General features: G+C 39.1%; 1 protein-coding gene across 1 annotated transcript in view; it reads right to left on the minus strand.

The window, feature by feature from the left end:
* LOC150006094 (uncharacterized) overlaps nucleotides 1-14804 on the minus strand; it is a 67407-nt gene that overhangs the window by 37916 nt on the left and 14687 nt on the right. The window lies entirely within an intron of this gene.

The raw sequence follows: 14804 nt of genomic DNA on the forward strand, positions 1-14804 counted from the left end.
ATTGAGCTTCTCATGATTCCTTCCTTTTTTCTCCTCATTTCCAGATTCAGGTATCTTAAAAATAATAAATTACAACTCCATGTAAGTATTACCATGGCATTGGCAAAAGATAAGACCCCAAAAGTTCAGAATTTATAAACCAGACTGTTCCTCAGCACTCCAGCACTCCCTGGGAGAAAGATGTGCTAATGACAAGACAGGAAAATGTCAAGCATAGATTGCCATGGTGATAGACAAATGCCACCTTCCACGCCCAAAAATTGAGAGAAATATAGTATACACATTTCTGTACTTCATTAAGAAGAAAGTGGATACCTAAAACATTTTCTAAATAATACCTTTAAATGTTACATCATTCATATTTCTAAACAGGCTGTCTATATTTTTCAGTTTTATAATTCCACATCATTTCCAGTTCAACCAGTCTAAAGCAGCTGGCCCAGGAGATAATTTTTAAGGTCAATAATCTCCAGATGGATATATTTTCTTCCTCCAAGTCTCAGAAACACTTTAGGATGTTAGAGTGTAAAATCAAAATGAAGGAGAGCAGATTGACCCATATACTCAGAAGAAAATTAACCAAACTAATTAACTAGGGGAGTAGTAATTATAGCTTCCATTTATTGAATGACACCATATGCCATGTGCTGAACATGTATATCTCATTTAATCCTTACAATATTCCATGGTAAGCATTATTATGTTCACATGACAACAAATAAATAGGGACTTGAGAGGAATAAGTACTTTGCCCAAGGTCGTATGGTTAACTCAAGATTAGAATCCAGGTTTGTCTGATTCCAAAAGTTCAAACTCAACTATTGTACCAACTAGAAGCCCATAACCATTGGTTCCCTAGACATATTCTCAAGAGTCCAAACTAATTATCCACAAGAATTTTGAAAAATTTTTCTCTGACTAAGAAGATAGATGGTAGATTGATTATAGGGCATGCCGACTCAGAAGAACCTTGCTTTGGCACTCAGGACAATGCCACCGCAAGCAGATTCAGTGGGTGGATCCTGACTTCCTATGAACCACTTAGAAATGCTGAGTAGCAATAAACATAGTAACAAATGCACAACAAATACTTTTCTGTCCTAATTAAAGCAATATTTGGATTAGATATCCACTTAATGCAGGTTTAACTAACAATGCAGTACTAACCCTTCCCTCCAGTGAGTAAGACAGTTAAGAGAGTGAGTAAGAGACAGCTCATTAAACCGGGCATTTGAGTATTGCTTCATGCAGAGTTGGGGCTAAGAAAAAGGTTAAATTATCCCCAACTAGCAATCAAGAGCCTCAAGTTTTTAAAGTAATTTTCTACAACATTCTTATGCAAGTAGGCTTTCTCTGCAAGCGTCACTAAAATCAAAATACAGAAACAAATTAGATATAGTATTAAACTTGAGATTGTATGTTTCAACTACTAAACATAATGCATATAATTTTATTTCTATATAATTTTTGTTTAATTTTTGGTGTTAGATTTCCATAAAAAGTATAACTGAACAGAGTTTTTTCTTAATTTCATGTACATACTTACCTAAAATAATTATTAAATGAAATGGTCCAAGAGGCCTTTTTTATCCTTTGAGAAGTATTCTGTACATTCTCAAGTTTGAGAAACACAGGTATTGGTAATATTCTCCTTCAGATATGTTCATAAGGAGAAACTAACAAAGGGAAGTATTTATTGTCAGGATTTACTATAATAATGAACAAATCCTGACATCTCCATGGTTAACAAAACAATTATTTGTTTCTCATTTGTGTCCCTATTCATAGCATATGAGGCAGTTCTTATTATTTCTCCTCCAACAGTGACTCAGAGCACAAGCTGTTTCCATTGCACTACTCTGCCCTCCCAGAGTCTGCTCCGCTGCAGCCCCACTCCTCCTCCAGATCAGGAGAGAGAGAGAATATGAAGAAGTCACACCTTTGCCAGTCATAAAACAGCCATGGGCCTGTAAACTATAGCATAGGAAATATAGTCGATAATATAAAAAGTACGTATGGTCTCAGAGGGGTATTAGACTTATCAGAGTGATCACTTTGGAAGCTACAGAAACATCTAATCACTATGTTGTACATCTGAAACTAATGTAACAGTGTATGTCAACTGTAGTTTTAAAAATTAGTTAAGAAACAAGAATTCACACAAGCTCATAATTATCTCAGAAAAGAAGTGACACCCATCACTTGTGCTCACGTCCCACTGGATAGAAAGAGTCACATGGTCTCACATTAAAGCAAGGAAAGCTGAGAAATATAGGGGTACACAGGAAGTATTTGGGAAACACGAACTATCACTGCCACAATAAGAAATTAGAGATGAAGAGAAAACAAGGCTGAAATTGTAATATGCATTCTTTATTTAATAGTATTTCATTTATAAAATTTGATGTATGCACCTTTCCATGACATCTCTGATGTGCATTGGCCAAAAACTCCATATGGTTTTTCCCATAAAATAAAAGACACATTTTTCATTTTCACCAATAATTTTATTGATTTGGATATTTTGAGTATGTCAGCTATCTCTTGCTATTGGCTTCTAGTGTGTAGAGGCCAGGGGTGCTGCTAAACATCTTCCAATGCATAAAATATCCCCACAGCAAAGAATTATTTGGCCAAAGTGTCAGTACTACCAAGAAACTTCACAGACCACTTCTGACATGTTGGATCAGTCACAGCACCTTCTCCATACACTGCATAAATCTTTTTCTGTGTTTCTGTTGTGTTTTTACCTTTCTTGAAATAATAAAACATAATACACTGAAAATGTTGCGTATCTTCTTCCATCTTTAATATTAAAATGGCTGCACAGAAATTCACCAATTTTGATAAGTTTTTTTAAATGCATGCTGATATCACAGCTGTCACAATACAATCTAACAAAATTGTTTCAAATGAAGTTAAAGATAATTAAGTACTACTAGTGCCAGCATACGGAAAAAAACTAAATGAACTTTTTTGGCCAACCAATATAAAGTATACATTGATTCCCTGAACATTATTTGAGTGCCTGTAATGTCCCTGGCACTGAGGATGTAGGGATTAATAAAAAAGAAGTTATAAGAGCACCTCTATTACCTAACAACTCATATGTAAAGATTTGTGGGGACAAAATGGTGCTAACTTTAATCTTTAAATGCATTGCTCCCCTGCATTGCCCCCAGGCTCCTGTTCCTTAAAAAGGACTTCTTTAAGGTGAACTAAGAAAAAGATAAGCTCAAATAGATTAGAGTCACATGAATTAAAGTCTACCTTATAGCTGATTAATTAAAAGCTTATGTAAAATGTCATGATTAGTCAAGGTCTGCTGGAAATGCAGAAGAAACAAGAAGTTCTCAACAAACGATTGCTCAGAGAGAAGGAGCGTCGGGGTCTAGTCTCCTATAACCACCATCACACATCAAACCAGATGAGTGATCTCAATCCCATGGCGTCAATTGCCTTGGTTAGTGAAATGGAGATATGCTGCCTTGCCTTCCCTCCTGAAAGTGGGCAGGGGGCAGTAGCATTGCAAGGAGATGTCACATGGAGGTGATTCAGGTGAGTAACTGAGAGACAGTAAGTTATGAGTTGAGACTATGCTTTAGCTGCTAGCATGCCTCTTCCTCTCCTCAGAGTAAGACAACACTCACAGTCTTATATGATCAGACTGGAGGTAAAAATCCGATAGCAGACAAGGTTGCTTCACCCTCTCTCCATTGTCTCTTTCGGTGTCATTTTAGTGGTCCTTCCTGCCTCCCTCTTCAAGACACAGCATTGCCTTTCTCTCCAGATTTCCTTTTGGCAAATCCTACATGCAGGAAGGAGTTGATAAATCCACGTTCTTACTAAACAGTGTGACAGATATGAATAAATATTTACTAGACTCCTACAAGGTGCCAGGTAACATGCTGGGTGCTGGCTTATAATGCCCTTCAGAAGTACACAATGCTAAGACAGCCAAAAAGCAAAAATGCTGCTTCTCTAGGGAAAAAACCTAGAAGTGAGCTTCCCTTTAAGCATGATGGATGAGTATGAACAGTGTAAGAAACTACTCCTGGATAAATTTATATTCACACAGAAGCAAAATCTTACAATAAATGTCTAGTTTTGTAATTTTGGGGATCTGAAAACCAAGATAAACCAGCATCTGAAAAGACAGAGATGGTCTTTCCAGAAAATACTAAATCAGCTGTTCCTTATGAAAGAGGTTTTGAACCATCTTCATCAGAATCGCCTGAGAATCTGATTGCACTACTAGGCCTAGTCCCATAAGTTACTAGATCCAAATCTTAGGGAGATATAACTCTCTAAGAAATATTGATGTCAACTAAAACTTGAGAGCCAATGCCTAAAGTCATACCACGTGAGTCACAACCTACTGTTCGGATAGACCAGATGTGACTAAGCCTACCTGTTTATTGAAATAATGGATTTTTTTGTTTTGTTCTGTTTTAATATTGACTCCAGGGTTCCATCCCTGGAGATGCTGGTTTTATTCATTAAGTATTGGGCCTTTTTCAAAAGCTCCCCATTCAAGAAATTCTAATGTGAAACAAGTATGTTCTCAATCCAGTAAGAAAGTCTCTGCTGTTAGAATTAAATCTCATCTCTATAGTGATTTTGTTGTTTGTATGAACCAATTAACAGTGTTACAGTGACTTGTGACGTGTAGCTCTGTGACTCCAACTCTGAAGCAGTGAATCAACTAACATTCACTTGAAGGAAAAACAATTAGGAAATTCACAGGTTGTGTTTTGATTAGCTTTATCTTCACAGAACTATTAATTTCAGCAGAAACTACATCAATAGTCACCTTTTAAAAATGCATAGGATAGCTGATAAAACATAACCAATAAACACATACATATATTTCTGTAACTTCCCTCAAATCAAGCTAAAAATTCAGTCAAGGAATAAACTTACAAGGAGAAAAGATAAATGGAGAAGAAAGAAGCAGACAAGAGTTACCACCAAATTTTGGGAAATGTTGAAAGCATGGAGAAATTAGCTGAGAAACGAGAGTAGCAAATGCCCACGGAGGGGGATGCAAGAGCAGTGTCATATAATAGCTCAGAGACATTTAGTGAAGTGGTGCAGTTTGCATGCAGGAGAGAGACTGTGTCAAAGAGTAAATGCAAACAGAACTTGTAAGAGGAAATAGTACTACAGAGACCCTAGCAACAGTGAACCTTGTTAGCACATTTTGGGAAGTAAACTTATAACTAGCAGCTAGGTAAAGAGGTAAGGCTGGACCAACCCTGTTAAACTACCAAACTTAATTTAAGTTTTATATCCTAGGGTGATTCTCACTTTGGTCAATTAATATTTGACAAAGGGGGCAGAAGCATATAATGGAGTAAAGATAGCCTCTTCAATAAATGGTGTTGGGAGATCTGGACGGGTACATGCAAAAAAAAAAAAAAAATGGAACTAGACCACCAACTTACACCATACACCAGAAAAGACTTAAAATGGATAAAAGACTTAAATATAAGTCATGACACCATGAAAGTCCTAGAGCAAAACATAGGCAGCATATTTTTGCTAATATATCTCCTAGGGCAAGGAAGATAAAGAAAAAAATAAACAAATGGGACTACATCAAACTAAAAAGCTTCTGCATTGCTAAAGAAAACATCAAAATGAAAAGGGATCCAACCATATGGGAAAACATTTTTGCCAAGATACCTCAGACAAGGGTTTGATCTCTAAAATATATAAAGAACTCATACAACTCAACATCAGGAAGACAGACAATCCAATTAAAAAATGGGCAAAAGACCTGAACAGACACTTCTCCAAGGACACACAGATGACCCATAAACCATCCATAAAAGGATGCTCAAGATCACTAGCCATCAAAGTGATGCAAATTAAAACCACAATGAGATACCACTTCACACTGGTCAGAATGGCCATCATTAACAATCAACAAACAAGTGCTGGAGAAGATGTGGAGAAAAGGGAACCCTACTGCACCGTTGGTGGGAACGCAGACTGGTGCAGCCACTATGGAAAACAGTATGGAATTTCCTCGAAAAACTAAAAATGGAACTCCCTTTTGACCCAGCAATTCCACTGCTGGGATTATATGCAAAGAATCCTGAAACACCAATTCAAAAGAACTTATGCACCCCTATGTTCATAGTAGCGCTATTTATAATAGCCAAGTGCTGGAAACAGCCTAAGTGCCCATCAGTAGATGAGTGGATCAAAAAACTGAGTTACATTTACATGATGGAATACTATGCAGCAAAAAGAAAAAAGGAACTTCTACCTTTTGCAACAGCATAGATGGAACTAGAGAGTCTTATGCTGAGGGAAATAAGCCAGGAGGTAAAAGACAAATACTATATGATCTCGCCTATAAGAGAAACCTAATGAACAAAACAAACAAATGAGCAAAATAGAACCAGAGGCATGTAAAAAAGGAACAGACTGACAGTGACCAGAGGGGAGGGGGAGGGGTGTAAGGGGAGAAAGAAAGGGAAGGGACTGGTCAAGGAACATGTATGAATGATCCATGGACATGGACAACAGGGTGGGGATTGACTGTGGGAGTGGGGGTGGGGGCGACTGCAGTAGGGAAATGGGCTGGGTGGAGGACAGCAAAGGGGAAAAATTGGGATAGAACAATAAAGTATTAAATAAATAAAGTTAACTAATAAAATAATTACAGTTGGTAGGGGCTCTCCATAAAATTCTGAGCTTCAGCTATGGAGTATATGTGACTATCTTTGATGGATGCCTTGAATGTAGCTCCATTTTCGTCCTTAGAATTTCTCAGAAGTGAGTAAATTTACTCAGAAGAACTAAAAAAGGAAAGAAAGAGGCTTTTGCCACTAGATCCTCCCCCATCATCCTTTGGTTTGGTGTCTGAGGATAGCCTTGTGGTGTGGCCAAACGCTCCACATACACATTGGAATTGAAGTCATATTTTAGTAATATTTATAAATTTTAACTTACAATAAAAGGTACTGGTAGAAGAGGAAATGTGTGTTATGTGTGAGTGTGTATGAAAGGGCAGAGCATCTGTAAAAGACCCAAATCTTTATGTTAGTAGGAAGTCAATAGGTAATGTCTACATTTGGTAAATCAAATATAGCACACAAGATATCATTTATAAATATGGTAATAAATATCTGCAGTGACAGCTAAAACAACTGAAAGCTGTTTCCTCTGGGAAACTTGACTTGGTGATAGGCCTAGAGAAGGGATTTGCTGCTTTTTATGCTAAGTCTTGCATGACTATTTGATTTTTTAAATTATGTACATGCTTTGTTTTGATTAAAAAAACAAGAGAGACAGAAGCATATCTCAAAATCTTTAGAGTGGGTACTTTGAGGTGACGAGATTTTTTTTTTTAATTATTTATTTCTTTGTTTTATTTTGTTTTATTATTTATTTTATTTTTAGAGAGACGGGAAAGGAGAAAGAGAGGGAGAGAAACATCACTGTGTGGTTGCCTCTCATTCACACCCCCAACTGGGGACCTGATGTGCAACCTAGTCATGTGCCCTGACTGGGAATCGAACCAGTGACACTTGGCTCGAAGGCCGACGCTAAGAGATTTTTTTTCAATTGTGATGATATATTTTCTAAGTATGTATAATTTTTTAATTATAAAATAATCAATATATGTGATTTTTATTAAGTATTTTAAACAAAGATATAACATTCCTAGGACATATATGGACACACGAGTTTATCTGTCATATACAAATACTTTGGATGTTTTCTCTCTCAGGTGGTCGAATGTTCATTCAAACAAAGTTAAAGCTTGGCATATTTATCCAAAGAACTCCATCTTGTTTGCACACTTTCTCCTGACATTCTAAGATCTATGCAAAGGGGAAGAGCATCAGAGGCCAGAACCCCTCCTGGGGGAATGCCCTGTCCCTCACTCTGGCTAAACTCACAGCTGCACAAGCAGCAGCCAATTGTGAATTCTCGTCTTTTCCCCTCTTGTCTTACTAATACATGAACTTCAAAGTCTCCTTGATGCTCTTTACTGCCTAAATAAGTGGGTTAGGAGGGAACAACTGAAAATCAAAACCTTTGAAATAAACCCTTTATGAGTCTAAATTAAAGGCTCTTAGAACAAGGTAGGTAGGTAGATAGATGATAGATCGATAGATGATAGACAGATAAGACTACGGGTAGAGCTATATAAATGCCTCCCACCTGCTCCTTTGTCTGAGAGCTGATTCCATGTGTGTTTCCCACTGCTCTAAGAGAATATAGAAAACTTGTGATTTGGTCTCTCCTTCTCAAGTATGTCTCTGGCTGCTCATGAGAGATATTGATCATTTTGCTAAGGTGATGAGCAGCCATCCCAGAGGTGGGTGGGGGTGTGAATTGTTTGGAGTTGGTTTCAGCAATCATCATTTCCCAAACCAGTTACACACACTCTTCATTTGGGGTCAGGAGAGGCACTGTGAGCAGTGTCATCCCCAACACCTGTCATGAAATGGGTTGTGGGATTAGTGCCTGTCATATAAATATTTCTTCTAGCACTGTTCAGAGCAGGGCATGTGGGTGTCAGGGAGATGGTCACTGGTTTTGTGGGACCACTGAAAGCTCAAGATGAGTCACTCTAGGATAGTGGTTCAGAGTACATGCTCTGGGCTGCCTCTGTATGAGTCCCAGCACTTGCCTTCAGTAGCTGAACAATCTCAGTTTTTCAAAGTCCAATTTCCACATTTGTGAAACTTGCTGGAATGGAATTGTTTCAGGATTGAATGAGCAAATGGACCTGAAGTGCATCAATATTGCCTGACCTGACAAAAATATGGCAACAAGTGTTTATTTTTTTTATCTTTTATTTAAATCTATTGAGTTGTCAAATCATATGCACAAGCTCTGCATGCAGGCCTGAGAGGGAGGCAGAGAGGAATTACTACTTCCATTTTACAGACGAGGAGACCGGGTTCATACACGGAAGGGAGTTGCCCGGCTTTGCCCACAGCAAAGCCAGAACTTTGCCCAGAGTTTCCAAATCCCCTGCTGAGCCCGAAGGAGACCTGCACTCCAACTCCATATATCATGATGTTGCTATCAAAATCTTGTACTGGTCTTCAGTGAAATTTAAATCACCAAGCATCTTTTCATTGACTAGGGGTAGACGATTGAGAAGCCTGAGCTCTGGAATTATAGCCCAAAGGGGTGCAAACTGGAGTTGAGTCTAACTCCGACAATGTAGCCTTGGGCAAGTGAATTACCCTCTCTGTGTCTTGGGCTCCTAATCTGTAAATCAAGGGGATGAAACTAGAAGTCTCTAGCTGATCAGCTCTGAAATGTATGGTTCTTTAACCTATTTTCTCTTCTGTGAACAACTTGGTCATAGAAGGACAGAGGTGCCCGGAAAAGATACATCATCAAACCCAGACAGTTCTTGCACCCTTCAACAGGCAGCATGCTGGGAGTACTGAGCAACTAACCAAATAGGATCACTGGTTGTCCAGGAAAAGAACCAGGGAGTGTAAATTCAGAAAGTCAGATCTCAACAGCCAGATGGCACCTATCACTAGCCCTGAAGAGTTTTCCCATTCACTCTCAGAGGATCTGAAAGAAACTTAGGAATCAATCCAGTCCTCTCATTTCACAGATCAGAGAATGGAGACAACAGGAAGTCCAATGCCTCACCCAAAGATGACACAGTGAATTAACAACAGAGATGCGACTGGAACCCAGGTTCCAGGCTCCTCACCCTCGTGCTTTATGCCATGATGTGCTTTATTCTCCAGGTTTAGCAAATCCACATCAATGGTTCAGATGTCTCCTCTCCAGGAGACAAGCCGTGTAGGGATCAAAGCATATCTGCAAAGCTAATGACAGTCTAATTCACTATTGGCAGAAACATGGGAGTTTGGGGGAGAAAATTGCAACAGACTGTTACAGATCCTTCTGCAGCACATTGTTGAAAAGGGAAAACACCTCTTAGATCACAAGGCATCATTGAGAAGGGAAGCCGACATTCCCAGCTCACTTCACGTTCAGTTCCTTTGGATGGTTGGTGGGTCCCCCAGATCAGCTTGTTCCAAACACACATCTGCTTCCAGGCTGGAAAAACGATAGCCAGGGCTCCACTGGACGCATAATAAATCTATTTTTTCAAAAGTGGACTTAAGAGCTTAACTGGATAAACTACAAAATCAAGTGAGCATGATGCAATCAACCCCTTCATGTTCCAAAAAACAGCCACAGTCCCTGACATCTAGATAGCTATCTTTCCAGACTTCTCCCCGCCTTGCCAGCTGTCATGTGAGTTTAAACTCACTTCTCGCAAAGCAAGAACACAGTATTCATACGTTGTTGACTGAACAAGTTTTTACTGACCACTTTCTAAATGCCAAGAACTATGCTAAATCATCTTAAGGACTAATTCTATTAGGTAGGAACTAGTTTACTAACTCTAGTTTTGTAGTAATTATCAAGGCCAACCTAAAGAGCCACTGACCAACTTTAAACAGAATTCAGGTGTAGTGTTCAACAATCCCAAGCCCCACACCGAAGCCCCACACCAAAGTCCCTTCCCCTTTCCTTTTTCTGGTTAAAACACTTTAGTGTCAAGGATCCTTAAAGACCATGAGATACATTTTTTTTTACAAAGCATAATCATCTTCACAGGTTATGTTAACAATATAAATGTATATTATATAATACACATACACACATATATTATATTTATATATATATGAATCAGTTGAAGTCCCAATTTCAGGTACTTTCCTTATTTATTTTTTATTATGAAAATTTTGAACACACACAAAAGTAGACAGAACTGTATAATAAAATTCCATGTACCTATCACTCAGGTTCAAGTTATCCATGTTTTTCCCTTGTTGTCTCTTCTATTTCTCCTTACTTAAAAAAAATGTTTAGTTATGTATTTCTTAATGATGCTCTAAACTAGGGTCACCACACATTTCAATTTTCCTAGTACAGTCACAGAATAGTTCTATGTATCAACTAATGCCTGTTAATAAATTTTAGAACCCCTTTCATTTTCAAAAGTTACCTGGTTTGGATGATAAAATCTGTGGTCACCTTACCTATATAGGCAACATTACTACTTTGAGGCATTTAAGAAAGTGTTTGTAACTTACACTATTTGTTATTATGGTAAGCACATCACAGATTTCACTGCTAAATTCCACCACTAAAAGAATTTGACATAGCCCTGATCAGTGTGGCTCAGTTGGTTGGGTGTCATCTCGCAAGGCAAAACGTTGCCAGTTCAATTCCCATCCCGGGCTCATGTCTGGGTTGCAGGTTTGGTCCCTGGTTGGGGCATGTATGAGAGGCAATTGATCAATGTTTCCCTATCGCATCAATGTTTCTTTCCCTTTCTTTCTCCCTCCCTTCCCCCCTCTCTAAAATAAATAAATAAATGAAATCTTTTTTTAAAAAAAACGACGTAAAACTTAGAAGTCAGAAGAGAAAGAAAATCATTGTTCCCCAGCTACAGTAGGAACACAGGCAGATGACAGATGTGGACTTTTGTCTATGACTCCCTAAATGTTGTGAATTTCTTGAAGGTGGCTTATCTTTGTTCTTGACTCTATTTTTATATAGGCTACCAATTCACCACGTGAAGCCTCTTCCATCTCGAAATACCTAGAGTGGATTCCATTTTCCTGATGAAGTACTGACTGAGGCTATTAGAGTGAATCCCCACCTCTCGAGCTCATGTAGGCTGTGAGTGTTGCCCCCCAGAGCTCAGAGCACACAGAAGCCCCATGCACTCCCCACCATTCACTCCTCCACCTCAACCTCAGCCATTCTGGCCACATCAACAGCTGATAGCTTGCCAGAACACCACACTGTTTTTCATTTCCATGTCTTTTCTCATGTTCACCTATAATTTCTTCCTCTCCTTAGCCCACTGCCCTTGGCTAACTTCAACTACTTCTACAGAAAGCTAGATACTTCCTTCTCAAGAATATTCTCTCTGACCCCTTACCTGGCTGCTTGTGTGTCCCTCCTCTGTGTTCCTGCAGCAATCCAGGATCTCACCATGGATTTACATTTTTAAATGTATGCTTCCATATGCTCACAAATGTATGTTTTAAATATTCATGTTCTGTTTGAGTACAAAAACTTTGTTCTGTATCCCCAGTGCCTAACACAGAGTTTCAGCCATAATAGGTACTCATAAAATTCTTGCCAAAGAAACAAATGAATGAGTAGTTCCATACCAGCTTCAACAACTTGAGGATAATGACTCCAGACGGGACAAGGTCATTTCAGCTTTGAGCCCCATGCCTACAGCTCTTCAGGTCTGCATTGCCCGATATGTGGTGTCCACTACCCCCATGTGGATATTTTAAATTCAGTTTCTCAACCACATTGGCCACATTTCAAGTACTTCGTACCCATATATGGATAATGGCTACCATATTGGATATCACAGATGCCAGCCATTCCCATCATTACAGAAAGTTCAAACTGGATGGTTCTGGTCTCTGGAACTAATGGAACAGAACTATCTTAAGAGGCAGAGCTAGTAAAAGTCTTCTCATCTGGATACACTTAGAGATGACACATTTTTATAGGCTGACTCAGGGACAAGTTGACCAGCCAAAATACTCAGAGATACACTAACACTAAAGATGTGGGTTGCAGCAAGAGCATGGGAATTTCAATGCTAGCTATCATTTATTGGGCAGTTAATGTGTAGAAGCTACTACAATTTAAGTACTTTATTTAAGAAACTAACGTTATAAGTACAAATTCAAATAAGTACAAATTCAAACAATTTGTACTTACTCAACAATTCCAAAATCCAAGAAGCCCTGAAAACTACTTAGGTTTGTCATAAGTTTACCACAAACTCACTTGGCAATAAAATCTGACCTGAATTTTAATTGCTGTAATCCTGTTCCTAATCTTTAGTGCAAACAGTCATCTATTTTGCTTATAATGGATTATTAATAGGTTGTAGGATATTAATAGCAATAGGTTACAGGATACCACTAGACTTGACACTTGCTAGGGGTTTAATGTAAAATAGGGCATATGTACTAGTTTACTTTTCTAAGATACAAAAGAATTTGAAGTCTAAAGTACATCTAACCCCAAGGATTTCAAATAAGCAATTATGGACCTGTATTTTTATTTTTCCTATTTTATAAAACTTGAAGCAGTTAAAGTACTTGCCCCAAATCATACAGACAGTAAGTGGGAAGCACATTTAACTCCTACAGTCTGTGCCCAAAGCCCAACCCCTAACCACTAGTTAATATTGCCTCTGTTGCTGAAATATATAGCACACCCATACGCTTAGCCTCTGCTACAAATGTACAGCAGAGACCAAGCCACAGAACCTACAATTAGAGTAAAAACTACATGTTTCAGAGTTCCTCAGGAACCTAACCAGCCCCATAGCCACAATCGCAACTAACCATATTGGAATCACTGTGGGTTAATAGCCAGAGAGTACTGTAATGTGTACTTAGTACTTGCAGTATTTGAGAGGAAACTGAATCTTGATATTGAGTTCTCCAATAAATTACAGTAATTAACATTTTCAGACTCAGCTATTTAATTCAAAATACCTCAGGGCAAGGGGTCCTCAGCAAGAGAGAAACAGCAGAAAAATTCCCCATCTCAAGAAGCACAGCTTCTTAAATCACAGCTGAGAGCAAAGACTCTCTCCTGCTAAGAGAGGCCAACACAGTCCTTTTCACAACCCTCCTGACAAAGAGAATGCCTGGAAAACCCTTTGGGATCTGGAGGCCTGGTTGTCAGCATCCAGAGGGTAGCCTCTGGGGACACATCGAACCTCGGGCAGGGAATTAGCTGCCACACCAGTGACATGGCTCCCAGACAGGGTGCATCCTTGGGTTTTGTTAAGAAATCACTACAGAGCTGGGAAGAGTAGCAGTTACTTTACCAATAGTTTGCAGCCTGTTTAACTCTCTCTATGGAATTGTTTAATTTGTTAATGAGGTTGGGGAGCAGTTCTTCTCAGGGATCATTGGTTAAGGTTTAACACATGAAACTGCAGTAAATTCTCATTTGTAAGAGTCAGCAGACTTCCCTGCTTTTTAATGGTGAATCTGAAACCGTCAGAGTGTGAGCTTATGACACGCTGTCCAAAATGCTCACTCAGGAAAGTTTGTTTCCAAATTCTCAGCCAGTGGGGCTCAGACAAAATGGGGAGAAGAAAAGCCACTGTTAGGGGGTTTAACATGTGGAACTGGGGTGCAGCTGGTCAGGTATGAACTAGCCTTTCTCGCTACTGCTGTTCTGGGCTCCTGACAATGAGCACAGAGTAGCCTGCTGCTGCCTGACACCTACCCCTGTAAAAGCATTAGAAGAGGCAGTTCATCCACACTTGTTTTAGAACAAAGGAAATAATGCTCTTATGGCCCAAACAAGGAGAAAAGCTGCCTGATCCCCATTCAAGCAGGGATTAGCACCATAAGTCCAGGTAAAGTGCTGCTGCCTCACTCCATCTGGAATGTTCTTTACCCAAAAAAGCACAGTGAAAACTCACAAATCACTCATGTACATGCCTTTGAGTCCTGCGTGGAGGGAAGTGACTTCAAAAGATTAGATCAGTTGATAATTCAGGAAGCCATTAGTTCCAGATGAACACAAACTCTCTATTCTACACAGAAAGTTCAAACACAGACATGCAGATATTGGCCATGATTAACTCCTCACCTGGAAAGACTGTCCTCTTGGATCAACAGGACTCAGTTCTGCATAACTCTGGGGGAGGGTCTGTTCAGAGAGTCGCCACTGTTGGAGATTGTGCCTGGGTCAGGCAAAGTGGGATCATCAGGACAGAAACC

The sequence above is a fragment of the Furipterus horrens genome, unplaced genomic scaffold (assembly GCF_987537825.1).
Source record: "Furipterus horrens unplaced genomic scaffold, mFurHor1.1.pri manual_scaffold_6, whole genome shotgun sequence".
Taxonomy (NCBI): Eukaryota; Metazoa; Chordata; class Mammalia; order Chiroptera; family Furipteridae; genus Furipterus; species Furipterus horrens.